Consider the following 23,605-nt stretch of genomic DNA (forward strand, 5'->3'; position numbering starts at 1 on the left):
GTACTGAACACCCATCCGCCGCCTCACACCCTAGGAAGACACACGCCTCACATTTTCACATCACTTATGTCACCAAAATATACATTGTACTGTGGTGTGTTTACAATAAACCATTTTTTTACAACATCGTATTACATTTTCTTCCATCTTTCTTTTCAACATTATTATGAAACCTTTACAACAAATGACTCACCTATTGTTCCACGATTTATAAATAATACTACCTATTACGCATTTACATCCCGGGCAACGCCGGGTCTCTCAGCTAGTTTGCTATATGCTTTGCTGTGGAGGGTTTTTGTCACTTTTGTTACCCACCATAACTTAACTAAGTAATATATATAGATATAGATATATATATATATATCTATATCTATATATATATAGATATATATAGTGTATATAGTACATATATAATGTACTAGCTGAGAGACCCGGCGTTGCCCGGGATGTAAATGCGTAATAGGTAGTATTATTTATAAATCGTGGAACAATAGGTGAGTATTTGTTGTAAAGGTTTCATAATAATGTTGAAAAGAAAGATGGAAGAAAATGTAATACGATGTTGTAAAAAAATGGTTTATTGTAAACACACCACAGTACAATGTATATTTTGGTGACATAAGTGATGTGAAAATGTGAGGCGTGTGTCTTCCTAGGGTGTGAGGCGGCAGATGGGTGTTCAGTACGGGTGGCGCGTGGGTAGTGAGTGCTGGCTGTGGGTCGGGGTCCTGCTAGGGTGTGAGGCGGCGGGTGTGTGGCGAGTGCGGGTGACAGCTGGTCAGTGATATTGTTGCGTAGGGGCAGGATGCGGCAGGTGTGTGTCGAGTGGGTGGGTTGTCTGTTGAATGCGTGCGGCGGGTGGGGGGAGCTGGGAGGTGGTGTGAAGGGGGAGGAGGGGGGAGGTGGTGTGAAGGGGGAGGAGGGGGGAGGTGGCGTAAAGGGGGAGGAGGTGGGAAGGGGGGGTGGAGGCGGTGGGAAGGGGGGGTGGAGGCGGTGGGAAGGGGGGGGAGAGGCGATGGGAAGGGGGGGAGGCGGTGGGAAGGGGGGGGGAGGCGGTGGGAAGGGGGGGGGGAGGCGGTGGGAAGGGGGGGGGGGAGGCGGTGGGAAGGGGGGGCTGAGGCGGTGGGAAGGGGGGGGGAGGCGGTGGGAAGGGGGGGGAGGCGGTGGGAAGGGGGGGGGAGGCGGTGGGAAGGGGGGGCTGAGGCGGTGGGAAGGGGGGGGAGGCGGTGGGAAGGGGGGGGAGGCGGTGGGACGGGAGGGGGAGGCGGTGGGAAGGGGGGGGGGGGAGGCGGTGGGAAGGGGGGGGGAGGCGGTGGGAAGGGGGGTGGAGGCGGTGGGAAGGGGGGGGAGGCGGTGGGAAGTGGGGGAGGCGGTGGGAAGGGGGGGGAGGCGGTGGGAAGGGGGGGGGGAGGCGGTGGGAAGGGGGGGGGGTGGTGGGAAGGGGAGGTGAAGGGGGGTGGAGGGGAGGTGAAGGGGGGTGGAGGGGAGGTGAAGGGGAGGTGAAGGGGGGGTGGAGGGGAGGTGAAGGGGGTGTGGAGGGGAGCTGAAGGGGGTGTGGAGGGGAGGTGAAGGGGGTGTGGAGGGAAGGTGAAGGTGGTGTGGAGGTGAAGGGGGGGGTGTAGAGGAGGTGAAGGGGAGGTGGAGGGGGGGGTGGCGGGGAGGTGAAGGGGGGGAGGGGGGTGGCGGGGAGGTGGCGGGGAGGTGAAGGGGGGGGTGGCGGGGAGGTGAAGGGGGGGGGTGGCGGGGAGGTGAAGGGGGGGGGGGGGTGGCGGGGAGGTGAAGGGGTGTGGAGTGGAGGGGAGGTGAAGGGGTGTGGAGTGGAGGTGAAGGGGGGGGGGTGGAGTGGAGGTGAAGGGTAGGTGAGGGGGGGTGGAGGGGAGATGAAGGGGGTGGAGGGGAGGTGAAGGGGGGGTGGAGGGGAGGTGAAGGGGGGGGTGGCGGGGAGGGCGGGGAGGTGGCAGGGAGGTGAAGGGGGGGGTGGCGGGGAGGTGAAGGGGGGTGGAGGGGGGGTGGAGGGGAGGTGAAGGGGGGTGGAGGGGAGGTGAAGGGGGGTGGAGGGGAGGTGAAGGGGAGGTGGAGGGCAGGTGAAGGGGGGTGGAGGGGGGTGGAGGGGAGGTGAAGGGGGGGTGGAGGGGAGGTGAAGCGGGATGGAGGGGAGGTGAAGCAGGGTGGAGGGGAGGTGAAGGAGGGTGGAGGGGAGGTGAAGGGGATGTGGAAGGGAGGGGAAGTGGAGTGAGGGGAGGTGAGGGGAGGTGAAGGGGGGTGAGGGGAGGTGAAGGGGGTGAGGGGTGGGTGAGGGGAGGTGAGGGGTGGGTGAGGGGAGGTGAAGGGGGGTGAGGGGAGGTGAAGGCTGCTCACTCACCCGTCCGGCAGGTCCCACGTGGATCTGAGGCGGGAGGCAGCGTGTTGTGGCCGCTCCCCCGCTGTGTCCCGGGCGATCGCTCGTTCCGCTTCCCGCTGACTGTAGCGGTGCCGGGGGGGGGGGGGGGGGGTATCGGGGAGACACTGACACTGGAGGGGAGGTGAAGGGGGGGGGGGGGTGGAGGTGAAGGGGGGGGGGGGTGGAGGGGAGGTGAAGGGGGGGGTGGAGGGGACATGAAGGGGGGGTGGAAGTGAGGGGAGGTGAAGGGGGGTGAGGGGAGGTGAAGGCCGCTCACTCACCCGTCCGGCAGGTCCCACGTGGATCTGAGGCGGGAGGCAGCGTGTTGTGGCCGCTCCCCCGCTGTGTCCCGGGCGCTCGCTCCCCCGCTGACTGTAGCGGCGCGGGGGGGGGGGGGAGGACTGAAAGCGCGGGAAACAGGGAGGCTTCCGGCCGCCGCCGCGAGTGAGGCCGCCGCCATCTTGGGCACTCGGTGCCGCGAGGCAGCCTGCCTGGCCACTGGCTGTTCCCCCGCCGGGAGGGGGGTGAGTTGTGAGCGCCGGGGAGGGGGGGCATGTATATGTGTGGGGGGGGAGAGGTGGGAGATATAGAGGGGGGGTCTCGCACGGCCGCTGACACTGGGTGGGGGGGCGCTGAAGGGGTAATAATAGTGTGTGTCCCGCTGACTGTAGCGGCGCCGGGGGGGGGGGGGGGGGACCGGGGTGAAAGCGCGGGAGACACGGGGAGAGGAGGAGGTGCGCGCGGGTCACGATGTTCAGGGAGGTGTGTGTGTGTGTGTGTGACACTGTGTGTGTGTGTGTGTGTGTGTGTGTGTGTGTGTGTGTGTGTGTGTGTGTGTGTGTGTCACTGTGTGTGTGTGTGTGTGTGTGTGTGTGTGTGTGTGTGTGTGTGTGTGTGTGTGTGTGTGTGTGTGTGTGTGTGTGTGTGTGTGTGTGACACCGTGTGTGACACTGTGTGTGTGACACCGTGTGTGACACTGTGTGTGTGTGTGTGGTGACACTGTGTGTGTGTGTGTGTGTGGGTGTGTTTTTTTTTGGCCCGTCACTCCGCCTCAGGCCAATGAGAGGTGTGCGGGGGCGGGCGGCCCAAGGGACCAATGAGATTTCCCCTAGGGACACCGGACATCCAGGCAGGCAAACATACAGTGCTTTCACTAATATAGTATAAGATCTGTCTGGTTTATAGATATACATCGCTCTACATGTTGCAGAGCTGTGCAGCAGTGAAAGGGTTAGCACCCGTTGGCTGCAGAGGCAAATGAATGCTGCTGTTTCATTTTGCTGCTGGAGGAACCTGCAATCTGTTCCGCTGCAAGGTATCTCTGGCCCATCCGGCAGAGTTGGGGTTAATCAACATGTTCCCATGAACTCTCCTGCTCCCTCTTCGTTGCACTGTAGGCCGCTATAGCAGCTAACGGGTTAAGAGAATAATCACCAGTTTGGAAATGTGGTCCAGATTTGACGGTTGCCATGGTAACCCCCCTCCCTCTGTTCCCCCGGCTGTCCTGTAAAACCTTTAAATGTTGCACGAACAAGCTGTGCGCGTCGACGAGGTTTTAAGTTGGGCAGAGTGCCAGAGCAGTGTGGCACAGCTTAACCCCTTCACGCTCACGAGAGCCTCATCCCTGCACATCCTTGGCACTTAACATTTTTTTCATGCAATATTGCAGGTTTAAAGGGAACAATTCTGAACCCCAACTACATGTTGCATTTTGTAATGATGCTGCATATATCCACATACACAGCCTCCCATCGCTCACAGCCAGGGGTGGCCAACTCCAGTCCTCAAGGGTCACCAACAGGTCAGGTTCAGCACAGGTGGCTCAATCAGTGGCTCAGTCAAAGACTGAGCCACCTGGGCTGAAGCAGGGATATCCTGAAAACCTGATCTGTTGGTGGCCCTTGAGGACAGGAGTTAGCCTCCCCTGCTCACAGCTCATGTTGGCTCCAATCTGCACAGCATCCCCATGCCTTTAACTTTTGATTTGCGCTCTTCTAACCCGCAGTAACCGCCCCAAAAAATAGTCCTTCCCCGCACCCCCTATACATGCGCATCTACACTGGGGTCAGAAGGTTGTTGGGGGATCGTCAGCATCAGAGATAAGAGACTCAAATAACAGGCCCTCCTTACATACTGTAACATGGTATGTCAATGTTGGGTATGTTATTGTTTTCGTCCTCCGACCCTGTTGTACAGAGCCACGGATTATGTTGATGCCATTTAAATAAATGATGATAATCATACGTTTTACACATCTGCAAATGAAAAAGCAAAAAGGGAAACTTCGTACACTGCATCATATTTTGTCATAGTTACATATCATCGATATATATATATACACATTCAGAAAGGTAACTTTGTTTACGTGACATTCGATCCTGACTGCGCACCAGTTGTTTCTCTAAATTATGCATCCTGCCCCTGATGGTAACAAAGCATCGAGGAAGGCGGATCTGTTGCCTAACAGCATCCAATGGAGTGGGTGGAGGGTGAGCTGGGAGACGTGGATGACAAGGCATCCCTCCCTGTGATGTGATGCAGGGAAAGGGGACAGGCTGTGGGGTGCTGGGAGAGAGCCGGTGTCGTCTGATGCTACAGGAAGCTAAATAAGGTAAGAGGCCGGAGCATCAGCTGAATCGTCAGCAGCGGAGATTGCTAGCTGATATTACCCATGGGATGACTGCACGGGCAGATTCATGCCCTGCAACGGTTCTCTGCGTTAGGCATACATATGTATATCGTTTGCAGTGGCAATGGAGGATTTAGGCGTACAATAGGGTATTTTACAGGGAGTGAAGGGTTCATTTATGTATTTTCATTTAATTAAACACAGAGCATAATTATGCCATGAAATGTCAGAATGTTGCAAGAAGCACTGTTGCATATAAGCACATACAGTATGTATCTGTGTGTGAGTGTGCATACGATAGATGTTGTATTTTACAGATGGTAAGATCTTGGATGTACTATGTGGATTCCTTCTGTCAATATATTTTGCTATGTATGGAGTACCCATCTCCTATCTTTTATTTTAATTTCTGCTATTCCAGATATCTGTTCTGTACATACTGTATGACATACAACAGCCTGACAATGCCTGTGATGGTTGTGCAATGACTCATCGCGGCATAGCCTATCTGTGCCAAAAGAAATATGTCTGGTGTGTTTGGGAGTATTTCTATGTTTTTATAGAGAAACAAGGTGGTGGATTCCTAAGCAAATAATGCTGCTTTAAACAAAGAAATGTGGCAGAAAAAGCATGGGATATCTATCTATCTAATATCTATATATAATAAAAACAAAAAATACTGTAGCACTCTCTGTAGGGTATACATAAGGTTTTAATCCATCAAGCATACGGGGTCAAGTACAGAAAAAAGGAAGCAACGTTTTTTTTATTTGACCCCTTATGCTTGATGGATTTAAAGTTAAAACCTTATTTATACCCTGCAGAGAGCCACAGTATTTTTTATTTTTATATTGTCCATTTTCACGGCTGGATGGTGATCCCAGCTGCTCTGTAAGCACCCTGTCTGCAAAGATAAGTAACTTTATATATATTTGGTATACCTGTTTGAGCACACACACACACACACACACACACACACACACACACACACACACACACACACACACACACACACACACACACACACACACACACACACACACACACACACACACACACACACACACACACACACACACACACTAGCTTATCAAGCTGAACCAAAACAAAGCATCATTATATTAAAGGAAAATGTTCCCATTGATGGCAATGTGGCTTTTTTGCGGTGATAAATTTGGTGCTGTTTTTTGCTGTATTATTGCTCTGTGCTTGCATCCAGGAGACCCGGGTAAATACATGCCCCCTACTCCATTGAATGCATTATAAGGCCAATTACGCCCCCTCTCAAAAAAAAGCAACATAGAGACAGGGCAAGGTGTGAGTCTGGCAGAGAGAGGTGACAGTGAGCTGGCAGTGTGTAATCAGAAGCTGTGCGGAGAGAAGAAAGTAGGAATTACAAGCAGCCTGTGGAGGAGGGGGGAGAAGAGTGCATGGATTTGTTTGGGTACCTGCACTGGGAGAGGGATAGAGGGATGAGAGCAGTGATACTGTAGACAGAAGATGCAGGGGCTTACCAGGAGTGCAATTATATGACAAAATAAACAATTTTACAATACTTCTGGGGGCCTATACCCAATGTATCAAACAAACGATACAAATGAATAGGGTGATTTCTTTGAAACACCTGGAGTAATGTTTTTTGCTCCCAAATTGCAACACGTTTGCCCTGATAAGTACTGTATTCTCAATAGACTGGTATGGAAGGGAGATTGTAAGAGAGAAGGAAGAAAGGTTTGAGGGGGGAGAGAGAGATGTGGAGGAAACCATATTTACAAAGGAGGGTTATAGAGAGGGAGAGAGGGAAAGATCAACCAATGGGAAAGTGAAAAGGTAGTGAGAGAAACCAAGAAGAGGAGAGAGAATTAAGCCCGTCTTCACTATCCTGTGAAGTGGATTCTTCTGCTGGAGAGGAGTACGGTCCTGTTCCAAGCAATAAGACCAACTTCTTCTCATGCACAGGGAAGCAGCTCTATAATACACTGAATAAGGGACGAAGGGGGTCATTCTAAATACACAGAATAGGGGATGAAGGGGGTCATTCTAAATACACAGAATAAGGGACGAAGGGGGTCATTCTAAATACACAGAATAAGGGACGAAGGGGGTCATTCTAAATACACAGAATAAGGGACGAAGGGGGTCATTCTAAATACACAGAATAAGGGACGAAGGGGGTCATTCTAAATACACAGAATAAGGGACGAAGGGGGTCATTCTAAATACACTCAATAAATGGACAAGGGGTGATTGTAAATACACTGAATAAGGGACAAAGGGGGTTATTCTAAATACACTGAATAAGGGACAAAGGGGGTTATTCTAAATACACTGAATAAGGGACAAAGGGGGTTATTCTAAATACACTGAATAAGGGACAAAGGGGGTTATTCTAAATACACTGAATAAGGGACAAAGGGGGTCATTCTAAATACACTGAATAAGGGACAAAGGGGGTTATTCAAAATACACTCAATAAATGGACAAGGGGTGATTGTAAATACACTGAATAAGGGACAAAGGGGGTTATTCTAAATACACTGAATAAGGGACAAAGGGGGTTATTCTAAATACACTGAATAAGGGACAAAGGGGGTTATTCTAAATACACTGAATAAGGGACAAAGGGGGTTATTCTAAATACACTGAATAAGGGACAAAGGGGGTTATTCTAAATACACTGAATAAGGGACAAAGGGGGTTATTCTAAATACACTGAATAAGGGACAAAGGGGGTCATTCTAAATACACTGAATAAGGGACAAAGGGGGTTATTCTAAATACACTGAAGCAGCCATTAAAGTTTATGTTGATTTTTAGATGAGAATGTCTCGGGCGGCCCCTTTGGTGCATGTAGAATAAGGACCAAAAGTGAGAGCGGGTTTTGGGGGAAGTGATTAATGTAAAACACAGATAAAAGTGAAAATAGAAGAAGTGAGAGGAAGAAAGAGAGGGACATGGTAATTGAAAGATGAAAAGGGGGTGTGGGAGGAAGTGAAAAACAGAGTACCGAAGGAGGAGGAGGAGGCAGAGAAATGGAGGAGGAGGAGGCGGTAAAGGAACAGAGATGCAGAGAGGGCAAGAGAATGAAGGAGAAAGATATTGTAGAGTCAGTGTAATTACCCAGCACAAAGCACTATCTGCTGAGCCTTTGTATAAAGTATAATAACAATATGAGCTGCCTGTGGGGATGGAATCGGCAGCTTTGTAGGGATTCATCTCTCTGAAAGTATCCATGAATGTAGCACCTTTCAGAGAGAGAATGGATAGGCAGACAGGGGCAGCATCTGAGCCCGCTTCTTCTGTGCCCACACACTGCCCACCACAAAGACTTCCCGAACTTCTCCACTTCTCTGCCGTGTATGGAAATAAATACCCCCTGCGAGTTTGTCTTTGCAGGGATGTTTGACGGCGAATGTGCAGCAAAAGTGATGCAAATTGCATAATTTTCAAGTGGTGTCTTATTGGGGGCTAAATGGTGCAATTCTGGAGCAAGTCAAGCTGCACCGGATATATAAAAGAAAAAAAATATTATTGATTTCAATGGGATTTTGTCTGCGCTACATATGGTGCAGATTTTTTTTGCCTCAGAATTGCACCACTTTTGCCCATATCTGTACATATGCCCCTACAGTATGTATGTTGGATAAGGCTGCGCTTATAGTGCCGGCGACAGCGACGCGACCTCGCGTCAAAACAAATGCCTTGCCGCAGTCGCGTGTGTTTATAATAAGCGCAGCGCGATGGAGCGACGGCTTGGTCGCGATCGCTGGAAGTCATCTCTATTGGATTTTTCCAGCAACCGCAGCCTCACGTCGCCGTCGCCGGCACTATAAGCGCAGCCTTAGCTATGCAGATGATAAGTGATCATGCAGCACTGCATAGTGGATAAAGTGCAAACCCATTATACGTGATATCACACAAATTGTTCTTTATTTTACTCTTTTAAAGAGGCGATCCAAGCAATATCCTACGTGTGTTTAACAATAAATCAGATCTGTAGTATTAGATAATCCTTAGTACCATTTGTTTTCTTAATTCAACTCAATGTCATTTTTAAGGAATTTTAATATACTGAGCATCCTTTGATTTCTAGAGCAGGTTTAGCCCACCTCCCCAGCAGTGCAAGATCTTTGCAACACTTTCCTGTTTGTGATCATTGGTTGCCAATATTCCCAGCAGTTTGAGCTGCAAACGGCAACCTTAGATAGTTACCGTAGTAATATAAGAATACATTGTAGCTGCTGAGTTACCCCGACTGAAGGATGGATTGAAACTGAAAAACTGCCATTCAGTGACCCCTGGGAAGCAGGATTTTGCTGATCGATCACGGGAGAACAAATTGATCGGCAGCTTAGGTAATTCGTTTTCAATAAAGGTAATGAAAGGCTGCATATATTAAAACCAAAAAATGATTTTGTTTTAAGTGCCGCTTGGCTTTGCCTCTGTAACTACCCTCTTTTCGCTGTCTACGTGGATCCCTTACTTTCCTTTTCATGCTGTCCCTCCTTTTCCTCGCTGAAACAGAAAGCAGTTTAGCTCTGCGGGGCAGGGTCTTCTTTTCCTAACGTTTATTTAACGTAGGAAGTGCTTATTCCCATTATGTATCACAGTGCAGCTCGTGTTATTTTCCTGTGTCTGTTACTTCTGCATTGATGTCCAGGAAGATCAGGAAGCGCAAAGATATGTGACTAAAAAAACATATACAAATGGTGCAATATGTCTTAAGTCGTTACTTTTCAATGAGTTTTTCAATACCCAGATCCAAGTTATACTCCCAGATTTCTCTGTGATAAGATGTACGTAAAGGTTTCTTTATCGTTCAATCTATGGAACCGCTTGGGGTGTGGAATCCTCACCGCATATACCCATTTGAAAGCAGAGGAACACACATAGTGCAAAATTGCAAGACACTTGTTTTATCTGCATAGAAGGATAAAATCACACTCACACGGTTTCTAAAACATATGCGCAGATAGATCAAAAATGGTCAAACAGCCGCCGCGGGGCTTGCAGAGAAGTCTCTCTGCTGGATGCTCACGGTACACTGTGACGTATGCGTCTTTCGGATCCCGCACTTCCGGTATCGATCCCCGGATGGAGACCCTGGAGGTTGTCTACGGCAAACAGATGGTACTGTGTAGAGTCTCCCTCTCGGTAAGTGCTGGGCACAGGTCACACTCCACTACGCGTTTCTCCTCCTTGGAGGTTTCATCACGAGGAGAAACGCGTAGAGTGTGACCTGTGCCCAGCACTGACCGAGAGGGAGACTCTACACAGTACCATCTGTTTGCCGTAGACAACCTCCAGGGTCTCCATCCGGGGATCGATACCGGAAGTGCGGGATCCGAAAGACGCAGACGTCACAGTGTACCGTGAGCATCCAGCAGAGAGACTTCTCTGCAAGCCCCGCGGCGGCTGTTTGACCATTTTTGATCTATCTGCGCATATGTTTTAGAAACCGTGTGAGTGTGATTTTATCCTTCTATGCAGATAAAACAAGTGTCTTGCAATTTTGCACTATGTGTGTTCCTCTGCTTTCAAATGGGTATATGCTGCGAGGATTCCACACCCCAAGCGGTTCCATAGATTGAACGATAAAGAAACCTTTACGTACATCTTATCACAGAGAAATCTGGGAGTATAATTTGGATCTGGGTATTGAAAAACTCATTGAAAAGAAACGACTTAAGACATATTGCACCATTTGTATATGTTTTTTATTCACATATCTTTGCGCTCCCTGATCTTCCTGGACATCAATGCAAATCGTGGATTGAGAAAGCAATCCCTATCAAGGGTTTAGCAGCATCGAACTAAGTCTGTATTTTATTCAAATATAAGCACTAAATCACTATTTAAGTTAATTTCGTTCTGAGCACATTATAGCACCATGTATTTGTTTGGGTGATTCACTTATACCCTAACACTGTTGAATTTGTGAATTGAAGTAGATTTAAACACTATTAGATAACACGTTTTTCCCACTATCTGTTACTTCTGCAAAATGCTCTGCACACAAATCGCCCTATATAAAGATATGTACATATCTATATACATACACACACATCCCATGCTGTGCTTAAAAGCTGTGTGAACAGCAGAGCATTTGCTTATAAGGGTTCCATGTAAAAATGGATTTCAGGCAAAAGGTGACACATTGTGTGGCCATTTGCATGTCATGTCCCAGAATCCCTTGCTGCAGTGGAAGCACTGTATTATAGATGATAATGGTGATAGACAGGTCTGCAACCCTGCCTAAGACATGTAAATGTGCTCACAAATGATACTCTTTATTGGCCACACACACACAAACGCATATATATGCAATGTGGTTTGCCCCAGTCCTGCAGATAAAAATACCCTCGTAATGTTACCCAGCAGAGTAGGGGTCATGTATCAAGGATTGATTTCGATTGTAGCTGCTCTTTTTTGGTGCGCTTTCTGTGGGAAGGTTGTATGGAGAAACAGAAGGAGTTGTGGGAGGATCTGCTTGGCAGTGTTGGCACATACGAAAATAAGCTTTGTAATGCACTGCAAGGATTCTGTGATTAGGGGGGTGTTTAAAATGCCATCGGTGAGCTGGTGTTAACCACGACTGCCTTACATGAAATGGATAAATGTTGGCACAGATGATAATTGATTGTTGGGAACACAATTAAAAATTTGAAAATAATCAGGTTGAAACAACTAATTGGCTTTAATGAATAATACATTTTTTAAAGAGGCAATCCAAGCAGTATCCTACATGTTTGTTTTTTTTAATAAATCAGTTCTGTAGCATTAGATAATACTTACTACTTTTTTTTATTTTTATATTTAACTCTAAATGCCATTTTAATGAGTTTTAATATAATGAGCATTCTTTGATTTCTATAGCAGGTTTAAGCACCTCCCCAGCAGTGCAAGATCTTTGTAACACTTTGCTGTATGTGATAATTTGTTGCCAATATTCCCAGCAGCTGGAGCAGCAAACTGTAATAATAGATAATGTTATCTTAGTAATATACAAATACATTGTAGCTTCTGAGTTACATTGACTGAGGGATTGGTTAAACCTGAAAGGCAGCCATTTAGTGAACCCTGGGAATCATGATCTTTGCTGATCGATCACAGGAGAACGAATGTATTGGCGGTTTAGGTCATTCATTTTCAATAAAGGTAATCAAAGGCTGCATACATTAAAACAAAAAAAATGTTTTACGTGCCACTTAGATTGCCTTTTTAAGGTAATCTTTTTTGGGGTTTTTGGCACCTTTTCCTTAAGTGTGGATATGTGATTTCATTTCTGTGAAATGGTTACAAACTTGTGATTTCACAGATGCTGCATTATCACATTCTAAAAACAGATCTTAATGGTAACAGTCGAATAACTTGTCAGTTTGAGTAATGCAGCTTCTGTCTGAGTACAGAGACGCCAGGGAAAAGTTCATATCTCCCGGCTGCAAAACGAGTGCAAAAGCAGCACCAGATTAATTTATCTATACTATAATTCTAAGTTGGATTCCGTTTGTTTGTTTGTTTCTTTGTATGTCCGAAGCATCGAAATCTCAGAAATGGCACCACGAAACTTTCACTGGACATTCTGCTGCGGATTTGTAGGTCAACGCAGCTATTTTGAGCTTCCAATGTGACTCACCTCCCAAATTATGGACAATCTAAATTTCCCTTGGCTGTCCAGTAAAAATGTTAGATCAGAAGCGGGGGGCGTGGCTACTAAGGGAGGGGGCGTATCCTTGCCTGGATCGGGCTGTGTGTGTCTTTGTGTGTGTGATGTGAGATGTGCGGGGGTAGATGTGCCAGCTAGCGAGGAGAGATGAGCGGCAGCGGGTGGAGAAGTACCAACGGGGGGTGGGGAGTCAGGAACATTTGCTGCCAGCGAGGGGAGATGTACCAAGGGGGGAGGTGGGGAGATGTGCCGGCAGCGAGGGGACATGCTACAGCAGCGCAGGGAGATGTGCCGCCAGCGGGGGTGGAGGGGCATGTTACGGCAGCGGGTACACACACACAGACAGACAGAGACAAATCTCACCCCGCACTACATCCAGCAGCAGGGGGGGGGGGGGGGGATGTATTCAATATTACATTTCCTGGTCGAAGCCGAGCACAAAACATAGTTTATAAAATGTTGTACCAGGAAGTGATACATTGAGTTACCTCTTGTTTTCAAGTATGTCCTGGGCACAGAGTTATATCAAGAGATCAGCTCAGATTCAAAGAAAAGGAATCCCACTGAAAGCATTTTGACCCTTTGATAAATACACGTTGTGCAGTTATTTTGCACCCAAAAGTACAAAGCGAATAACTCCATTGGGGACTGAAAATGAAAAGGGTAACAAGGTGCACAGCACCAAATAAAACAAATGTGACCGGCGTCTGCATTAACTGTAACAAACCTGTTCAACGCGAGTCTTGTATTTGATGCAAATCTTTAGCGTGAGGAACTTACGCCAAGACAGACACACATAAGAAGGACAAAGTGGCACACCCCGACACAGGGCCTTATACAACTCGCTGGGTGCACCTGGTGACCCCAAGACCCACTCCCCAAAATCACTAGCTGGCGTAAAGATGCAAATGTCACTTTATGCAACTAGTGCTTATGGACGCCATTTTAAAATGCCACTCTACCCATCAATTTTCTGCCCAAACTTTCTTTTGAGGTGCTTAATCAATGCAGAAGAAAAATCACTAGGATTTGCAGATCAAATGTGCTCATTTCTATGTCCCTACTCAGAAACCGTGTGTGCAGTTTAACTATTACATGACATGACAATGGGGCTAAAGCAGGGGTGGGCTACTCCAGTCCTCAAGGGCCAACAGGTCAGGTTTTCAGGATATGCCAGCTTCAGCACAAGTGGGTCAGTCGAATACTGCACCACCTGTGCTGAAGCAGGGACTGATTGAACACCTGTGCTGAAGCAGGGACTGATTGAACACCTGTGCTGAAGCAGGGACTGATTGAGCCAGCTGCGCTGAAGCAGGGATATCTTTAAAGCCTGACCTGTTGGTGGCTCTTGAGGTCATTGAGTTGCCTACCCATGGGCTAAAAGGACAGGGACCTGTGAAAGCGACACATACAGTATACCCTCACAGATTCTCTGTCATTGCAGAGCAAGCGTTAAAACATTCACTATAGCATGTGAACAGAATCCAATTTAAAGCCAACAATAAAGTCTAATCACACACTAAAGGCTGACACACAATGACGCCCTTTCCCTGCGTGTAATTAAAGCTTCAACTGCTCCGGTTTTCTGGTGACATTTTACATCCCCTGACCTTTGGCTTCCCGCTCACCATGATGTCAGCAGATTACTGCTTATTATAGACAGTAAAGGGTACTTAATTCTGTGTATCGATGGTCTTCTCGCTGCCGTGTGGAAGGTTGTGTGCACGATATTCCGAGAGCAATAGCTAGATAGGCCAGGAATGCACTGCACTGACATACGCCGATATCCTTGCTACAAAAAATTGAACCACATGTACAATGAAAATAATCCATGATTTGGGAGACTGCGAGGGAGCTCCCCTCCTCCCCAAGTACGCAGAACCCCCCCATAAATAACACAAATACAAGGTGTGGAGGTACAAGGCCCCAGCTTTTTATTTAACCATTAAATAATTGGTAAGTGCTACCCCTGCCAGAGCGCTCGCTCAAAGGGTTATAGGTCAAAAGTCCTTGAACCGATGACCCGTGACACCCATGCCGGGCCCACGTGACCCGGCCGCTGATGCGAATGGGCTACAGGAACGCACGTTTGAATGAGCCCCTCCAAGGCCCACTGGGCTTTACCAAGCACGGAGCCCGTCCCGGCAAGGACAACCACACTTACCCGCCAACTGCTGCCGCGACAAACACCTCAACACTTGGACCCCGTGGGGTAACAAAACGGAGACGTATGTCCCCTCCTTCAAGGAACTTGAGTCCTTACACTCATATCTCTTATTTGCTTCTTTTTTTAAATAATTTTCAAAAACGGTAACAACCACATCATCAGCATTACATGCAAAACTGGGACGGGTGACTGGGAAATTGTTGGCAGGGCGCGAACTGGCCATGCACCCTGCCAGCCAAACTAAAATCCCTTGCCACTTCCCCTGTCACTAAAGGCAGGGGGGGGGGGAGAGAAGCCAAGGAACAAACAAGGAGGGGAGAGGGGAGCGTGCCCCCCAGTCATGGTTGCCATTCACTTTGTGTTCACGGCAACACCATAGGGTTTGATTAAATCACCTTACATTTCAAGACACTCTTACAGGAGAAAGTTTAACCCGTTTAGTCCCTGGGATTGCGGGGGACTTGGCAAGAAGAAATGCTTTTCCGTTGCAAGGATAGCAGGATTCTCTCACCACACAGACAGAGAGTTAAGAGCATTTCTGACCGATGGGCGTTTCAGCCGTAATGCAGAGAACACAGCTGGAGACAAAGTCTATGAAGCATCTCGAGTTCACTTACCCAGGCCTCGATCTTTGGGGGAGGGGACCCCTTAAACCAGCCCTTCATTAAATAACACACATACATGTACTTGGAAGAAACTGGTCACAGCTTTTATTAATAATACAAAATATAACCATAAACATAGGAACATCGCTAAGTTGCTTAATAACCAATTCATAAACCCCAGGGATACCCTGTCTTGTACCTCTATGTGCCAATAGCCGCCCAAGTCACTTGGTCCAAACCGACGTCACCACTGGAAGGCCCAGCCATACCGGCCGCCCAAGCCAAGTATGACCTCGCCTTCCCCCAAACAACTACTGGAGGTACCTTAGACCTGCCCAACAAGAAGCCAACTTCAGACAGGGTCCCTACCCCCTCTAACGCCTTCCCACCAGGGTCCCGGCCCCCTCTAACACCTTACTGCCAGGGTCCCGTCCCCCTCTAACGCCTTCCCACCAGGGTCCCGGCCCCCTCTAACACCTTACTGCCAGGGTCCCGTCCCCCTCTAACGCCTTCCCACCAGGGTCCCGGCCCCCTCTAACACCTTACTGCCAGGGTCCCGTCCCCCTCAAACGCCTTCCCACCAGCGTCCCGTCCCCCTGTAACACCTTCCCGCCAAGCTGCGACAAGAAACAACGCAGTTGAAACCCAACAATAACATTAACAACCAGCGAGCGAGACTGACGCTTCTTAGGCACGTTATATAGTGCCGGGCGCATGCTGCGCCGTGCGCGCGGATTTTTAGTTGGCTAACGTTAGTCAGCCTTTCTATAGAAGGGCCGCGCGCGCACGGCAGGGAGAGGGGAGCAGACAGACAGCGGCGAAGAAGAAGAAATTAATCTTTTCGCGCCGCTGCCTGCGCTCAAATGTGTGTGTGTGTGTGTGTGTGTGTGCGTGCGTGCGTGTGTGTGTGTGATTGCAGAAGTTCAAAAAAATATTTATTAAAGTTTTTTTTTTTCTTTAAAAAAAAATCTATCTAGGACTTACATTCACTCACACACATACTCACACACATATACTCACACATACACTCACACATATATACTCACACATACACACACATACACACATATATACATTACCTGCAGCTCCCGGCACTATATACAGGAAAAGCATGCGGCACATGCACGCACGTTCGCATAGGAACGCGCGGCCGCACGGCCGCATCCTGTATATAACAGCCCTTAGGCTGCGCTTATAGTGCGGGCGGTAGCAATACCGCGTCAAGACAAATGCATTGCCGCCATCGCGTGCTCTTATAGTAAGCGCGATGTGACGGCGCAACGGCTTGGTCGCGATCGCTGGAAGTCATCTGAATTTGATTTTTCCAGCAACCGCAGCCTGACGTCACCGCCGGCACTAAAAGCGCAGCCTGACGTCACCGCCAGCACTATAAGCGTAGCCTGATAGGTCCGGAAATGAAGAGGTAGGCAAATTCTTCCCCCCGGCACGAATAACGCAATTTTGGTGATGCAGTTTTTTGGCCCAACTTCTCAAAGCCATTAAACACATCTTGATTTGTAAAGCACCTGTAAAAATGTTAAAGAAGGTATTCTGTGGCGTTTCTTTTATTGGATCCCTATCATATGTTAATGGGCTATTTCTGGGGGGGGGGGGGGGGGTCTGTTTTAGGCACTTTTTTTTTTTAATTCCGGCACCCAGCACCTTTATATTTTGAAGATCAATAAAATATTTTTTTTTTAGTTATTATAAAATGTAAAGGAATGTGGCTAAAATACTGTCCGTAAGGATATAAATGCTTTTCCTGCCATATTTCTTAAATTAAAGCTGCATGTTTTCTTGTAGTTTAGACATCAATTACATTTTCTTTGGTTACATTTGTACCTCAGTAGACCTATTGATTTATTTATTGTGTGCCCTATTTAGATTAAGGGTTCCTGAAGCAGGATTGGGGTTCAGAAGATCCTTAGGTCAATACACCACTTTGGGAAATAAAAATGGCTTCCGGCAATATCATGCAGCTGAGACAAGAAATGAGTGGAAGTTTCCCATACTGTAAAATTATTATTCCTCCAGGAGACCCCACTCCAGTTTATACTGTAGTTACCACGTTATACAGCTTAACCCCCTTATAACGCTGTGCTTGGGGGTCCAAAGAATCACATAGCGCTATAAGCAAATCGCGTTAGAAATAATGTACAATTGTATGCATTGCACAATAAAGTATTTAAGATTCCAATAATCGTGTTGTAAAGTATTAATAAATACGAAAATTGGGAGCCACGCTTGCATCGCGTTACAAGCGGATTCGCATTGTAGCGGATCCCGTTATAACGGGGTTGAGCCGTACCATCCTTGTTGATCCCCTGGAAGTTATGTACTAAAGAAATTTATCACGTGAACACCTCCTTTAGCATGTCTGTTCTAATTAGTCCAAAACCCCTCCCTTCCTTTCTTATTGCCATGTGATTTTGTTAGAGTATTTATTTAAACCTGTATTGGCTGTGTCAGAAGAGTTACATTGGAGATGAACAAGAAAAGGAGACTCAGGATTCAGCATTTCATCAACTCTACACTTGTGAGGACTTACCTTCTTAAATGCTGTGGCAATCTATACACAACTTTAAGAATAGAACTGGATCCCCTGCTGTGTAACGTTCAGTGCTATACTCCCTCTCAGTGAGCCTGATTTATAGATTTGCTACCTCAGTTCATACTCCTTATATCCTCCAATACCTGGGAACTCTCTCCTCCCACCTTCCTCTCCCTACCACCTTCACTGCATCCAGCGGAGGTCCGCCGCCCCTAAGCCCTTACATATGGCGGCCGCCTCCTTGCTTACACCCTGCCCCTTCCGAATCGCAGCATCACCAACGTGATGTCACACGGCGTCGCGTTGCCATGGTAACGCGACGCCGGGTCACGGTGACGTCCAACTGCGTAATTTGACGCTGCGGTTCGGAAGTAGGAGGGCGGTAGCAAGGAGGCGACCGCCACATGTAAGTGCCCTTGCATCAGGCCCGATAGACCCCAGAGCGCGGCAAATGTATATGGGGGCGGACATTTTGCCGCCCTAGGCCCGGGCCTAATGGGAAATCCGCCACTGACTGCATCTCAATTTGCCCTCCCTGTTGTCTTTCCACACTCCTTTGTAAACTTTTCTATTCTTTCCAACTTCCACGCTGTCCTCCTATCCACATCTCTTCCTCTCTGATCCCCTCCCCTCCATCTTTCATGTGCCGTACACTGCACCGCTATTTACATAGCTCTATCCCAACTACTTCTGCACACTTCAATAAACAACACTCCTGCAAATTCTCTTCTCACCTCTCTTCTCTCTACTTCTCCTTCTTGCTGCTGGGGATCTCTCCTGAGGCCAGGCCCCGCTGGCTACTGCAGCGCCCGCTGTGGCGGACGCTGCAGGGACAAGAGCCGCCCCACAATGGGGCCGGGCCCGCTGCAAGGGGGGGCCGCCGCGCTGCGCAGAGAGAAAGTTGAGAGCAGGAGTCGCGATGGAGCGCTAGGCCACGCCCCCGGCGGTTCAGCCAATGAGGGCGAACCTGCCGGGTGACGTCACGGCCCGCGCCCCGTCACTCCCCCCCTGTAGCTCTCTGCAGACCGGGGGACTCGGCTGCACGCGTCGCCTGCCTCGCAGACGCGCGTGCAGTGCAGGCAGCGGCGCCGCAGCCTGATTCTGGACACAGCCATATATATACGCACTTGCCTCCCTGCCTCTTCCTCCCCCCCTGCTAAGTGTGTTAACCCATCTAATTTAATACCTATTCCTGTCTTCCTTCTCGCTTCCCTTCTCCTGTGCCCTCTGGAATGTTCACTCTCTCACTAACAAAGCACTGGTTGTACGTTTCTCCCACACTCCACGCCCCAATGGCCGGGTTGAGAGGTAGGCCTCCTCCTCTCCTCCCGTTGTCATTATCAGCTCTATGTGTGCATCTGTTTCTTGCTCTTCCTTTGAGGTTTACGCTGTCCATCTTTTCTACGCGCTCCCTCTACGTCTAGCAGTCATCTACAGACCGCCGACCTGTACAGCCTCTACCTCCTCCTTTCTCTCTGACTTTGAATCCTGGCTTTCCTTCTTTCTCTCCTCTGACTCTCCTATCCTTTTACTGGGTGACTTTAGCTGTCATATTGATGATCCCTCAGTCTCCTGAGCATCTCGCCTTCTCTCTTTAACTCCTCCTTTGACCATGCAGGATGAGGGAAGATGCCGCCGGAGAAGGTAAGAGTTACAGAGGCCCCGCGCTCTCCCCATGGCAATCAGTTTAATTGTCGGGGGGGAGCACTGGGTCACTCTAGCCAAGGGGCACAGTGCACTGGCTCCGATGGCCCACCATCATGCTGGCTCTGATGCTGTATCTATCCACCCCTACACTCACTCCTGCAATCCAGTACCAAGTCCCGGATTGCATCCTGGCTATATCCATGTGGATGGTGCTCTGCCGCCTTAAACTTAATATGTGTAAAACTGAGCTTCTCATATTTCCCCCTAAATCTGGCCTAATATCCCCTTTCTCCATCACAGTAAACAGCACTACCATCTATCCTGTCGCAAAAGCACATTACGTAGGAGTGGCATTTGACTCTTCCCTTTTGTTATCCATTCACATTCAAGGCATGGCTAAAATGTTTTGCTTCTTCCTTCTTCGCTGAGTGTTCTTTGTAGTATTACCAAGATCCACCATTTGCTCTCTCAAACTACTGCTAAAACTGTAATGCATGCCCCTACCCTCTCCCACCTGGATTATTGTAACATACTGCCAACAGGCCTCCCTGTCTTACAATGTTCTCCTTTGCAACCTATCCAAAATTGGGCTGCCAGAACACAATATCTGCTCATCTCATTTTTAAATCCCTCTCCAGGCTTCCCATCAAATTTTGGATTTCCTGCAAAGTTCTCCTACTTACCTTTAAGGCTCTCTACTCATCTGCTCCTTCCTACATATCAGATCTAATCTCTCGTTAAGCTCCTGCCCTCATCCCATAACTGTCTCCTCATCATCCCTTTCACCTCTACTGCTCTCTGTCGCCTTATACCCTATTCCCTCTCTGCACTTTACCTGTGGAACTCACTCACACTCAATATTCGCCAAGCACCTTCTCTTCCGACCGTTAAGACCACCTTAAAACTCAACTCTTAAATAATGCATCCCAATAGCCCAGACTTATAGCTACTGTCCCACACCCAATCACTCCTACCAACCATTGTGACCAAGCACTGCCTTCTACAGCACGTATTCCCTCACCTGCTGTCTCTGTAAGTCTCCCAACATACCACTTAGACTGCAAGCTCTACGGGGAAGCGAGTTCCTTTCCTATTGTCTGATCTTGTTGCATTTATTGTATTATAACTGCCTGTACAGTATTGTCTCTTTGCATAGTCCTGAGTACACTGTGGGTGCTATATAAATAAAGATATACATACTGTACATAAAAACGTACATGCAAAGCCGGCTACAAACGGTGGCCAATACAATGTAAAAAAAATGGAATCCCATTAAAAGCTATATTTTTTACTTATTTCTTTGATAAATTTGGTGTCCTTCCCCTGCACTGGTTTTGTCCCAGTTTGGCAGCCGAGAGACTTTAGTGAATAACCCTCCACAAATTTCCTGCCTCCGCTGGACATTATCCAACAGTAGGAAACAACTCCACAGTGCCTCTGTATGACAGGTCTTCATAGCAGAGGTTCTGAATGAGAAGGTTATAGGCTTGGAGGACAGTAGAATCACCGTTTCTAGATTGTTCCGTCTGTAATAATGAAGGTGGTGGTGTAGACCCCTGTGGGTGTGATGTATGTGTCTCCTGCCTAACTAAGGCTGCGTCCATAGTGCAGGAGACTGCTTTGCGCCGAAAACAAACACTAGGACACCAATGTGTATAGGGCGCGCGCACAAGCGGGCCGGGGCGACCGTTGCTTTGCGCAACAACCTTGTTTGAATTTGCTGCGCGACGGCCGGGTCACGTGATCGTTTCGCCCAATGAGGGCGAACCAGCTCTTTGACGTCACGCCCCCCGACACGCCTCCCCATCGCTTCTGCCTGCAGGAAATCACTCCTGCATGAGGCGAGCGTCACGCCGCGCCAACGCACCGACGTATTCACTATGGATGAGGCCTAAAGGGGCTCAAAACTGAAGAACAAAACAACATATTTATCAAAGCAACAAAATATTCTCAATCTTACAGGACCTTTTACTAATAGATTAGGTGTAGTTTCTTTGCTCCACTTTTGCCCCTCAGTGTTCTCGGGGTGTAATATAAGCACAGCATGTCTCAGGATAGAGCTTACTGCTAAGCCAGTGTACAGAGAATGGAACCATCTGGGCCTGCTGCTATTCTGAGAGCCAGGCATCCACATATCCACACCATGTGGTCTGCAGAAGGAACACAGAGAGATACCAATCACATACTGAGCTGCCTGCAAGGCCCTGACTGTGTCTCAGTGTTGCACTAACGGGGTATGTGAGGTCAGTGTAAAGATGAAGTGTACGCTTCCTATACCCAACAAAACACCTTTCCATTTTTGCATCTCAGATATATATTGCATTGGTTTTTTTGTAGACTTGTACTGGTGCAATGGGCCCTCTTGCAAATGTTCTAATTACTGGTTTATACTGTAGATCAGCAACTATCACTGCATCTTTGGAATTTCTGCTACAATTTGTCCACCAATCAGATACACGTATTGTCAAGTCAAAGGCTCTCAGGGCAGTGAGGGGGTAATGAAAATGTCTTCTGTAGGGCAAGATTAGAGAAATATTTACAAAAAGTGCCAGAAGTGTAACCTATTGCAATGTAATATATATATATATATATATATATATATATATATATATATATATATATATATATATATATATATATATATATATACACACACACTGTGTGCTCCTATGCATGTTATTTCCCAGAATCCCTTGCTGCAGTGGAAGCACTGTGTGTTGGGTGATAATGGTGAAAGGCGGGGTTGCAGACCTGTCTAAGACATGCAAATGAGCATACAGTAATATTTCCATTTGCTATATGCTTTACTGTGGAGGGTTTTTGTCAGTTTTTTTACCCACCATAACTTAACTAAGTGCGGTGAAACCTATCCCTGCTTCATTTTGCAAAGCCAGTATAACCAACCCCACACTGATGAGACCCATTAAGGTTAAACAGCTGTCTGTGGGTGGGTTTACTGGCTATGCATCTTAACCCAGGCTGTGCTCAAAAGCTGTGAAATGTAGCAAGCATAAGCTTATAGGGGACCATTTTATATGGTTCTGAAGCAAAAGGCGGCACTGTGTGCTGATTTGCATGTCATTTCCCAGAATCCCTTGCTGCAGCGGAACACTGTGATAATGGTGAATTGCAGGGTTGTCTCGGGTTCTCTCGCTCTCTCTCCCTCTGCCTCTCCCTCCCTCTCTCTCCCGTGACAAAAATAGGGAAACAGAAAGATTCCCCTAGATGAGGGGAGCGCAAAGTTTTCCTGCTGCGTCCCCCTGTCTAGCTTGCCCCCCCTCCCCCGGTAAGGCGCCCCCCCCCCCCACCTTACATCCGCGTTAAATTAACCCACACCTCCCTAATACATATTTGAAAGACCCCCAAAATACATACAAAAAAACCCACTTACCTTGTGGATGATCAGGCCGGGTCCAGTTAAATGTGGGGGCCCGGCGGCCGGCACTGCAAGTTGGCGTCGACCTCTGGCCAGGCCCGGCTGCCGGTGATCTCGCGGCCGGGACCCCGACTCTCCCCTCAGCAGCAGCCTGCATGCCTCTATCCCTCTGTCCCACACCGAGCTTCCGACAGGCCTCCCCTCGTACCGTCGTGCACCGGAAGCAGAGAGCGCTTCCGGCGCACTGACGTCAGAGAGGTCCGTCGGCGTGGGACAGAGGGATAGAGTCTGCTAAGGAGAGCCGGGGCCGGGCCGCGAAAGGACCGGCAGACGGGCCTGGCCAGAAGTCGGGCCCAACTTGCAGTCGGGCCCAACCGTGAGTGTTCATACACTTAGTATTACGCATAAACAGAGGAACAGTGCATGAGGCTAGTGGTATACAATCAATAGAGATGGCAATAGTGATTCTCAAAAAGTATGAAGTCCATGAAGAGACATATATACCCTGAAGGTCAGAGTTAGTGGGTTGAAACCCACTCCTCAAAACCTCGTTGGGATATTCCTCGGACTACTATTATCAT

The 23,605-nt window shown here is 48.4% G+C and overlaps 1 protein-coding gene across 1 annotated transcript in view; it reads left to right on the plus strand.

Annotated features, from left to right (window-relative positions):
• Nucleotides 1-4,839: 4,839 nt before the first annotated feature.
• Nucleotides 4,840-23,605, plus strand: part of SYN3 (synapsin III) — a 210,224-nt gene continuing 191,458 nt past the window's right edge. Inside the window, exon 1 of the mRNA XM_075599202.1 lies at nucleotides 4,840-4,994. The gene's annotated coding sequence lies outside the window, so the exon portion shown is untranslated. The remainder of the gene's footprint in view (nucleotides 4,995-23,605) is intronic.

This window comes from Ascaphus truei, chromosome 5 (genome assembly GCF_040206685.1).
Source record: "Ascaphus truei isolate aAscTru1 chromosome 5, aAscTru1.hap1, whole genome shotgun sequence".
Classification (NCBI taxonomy): domain Eukaryota; kingdom Metazoa; phylum Chordata; class Amphibia; order Anura; family Ascaphidae; genus Ascaphus; species Ascaphus truei.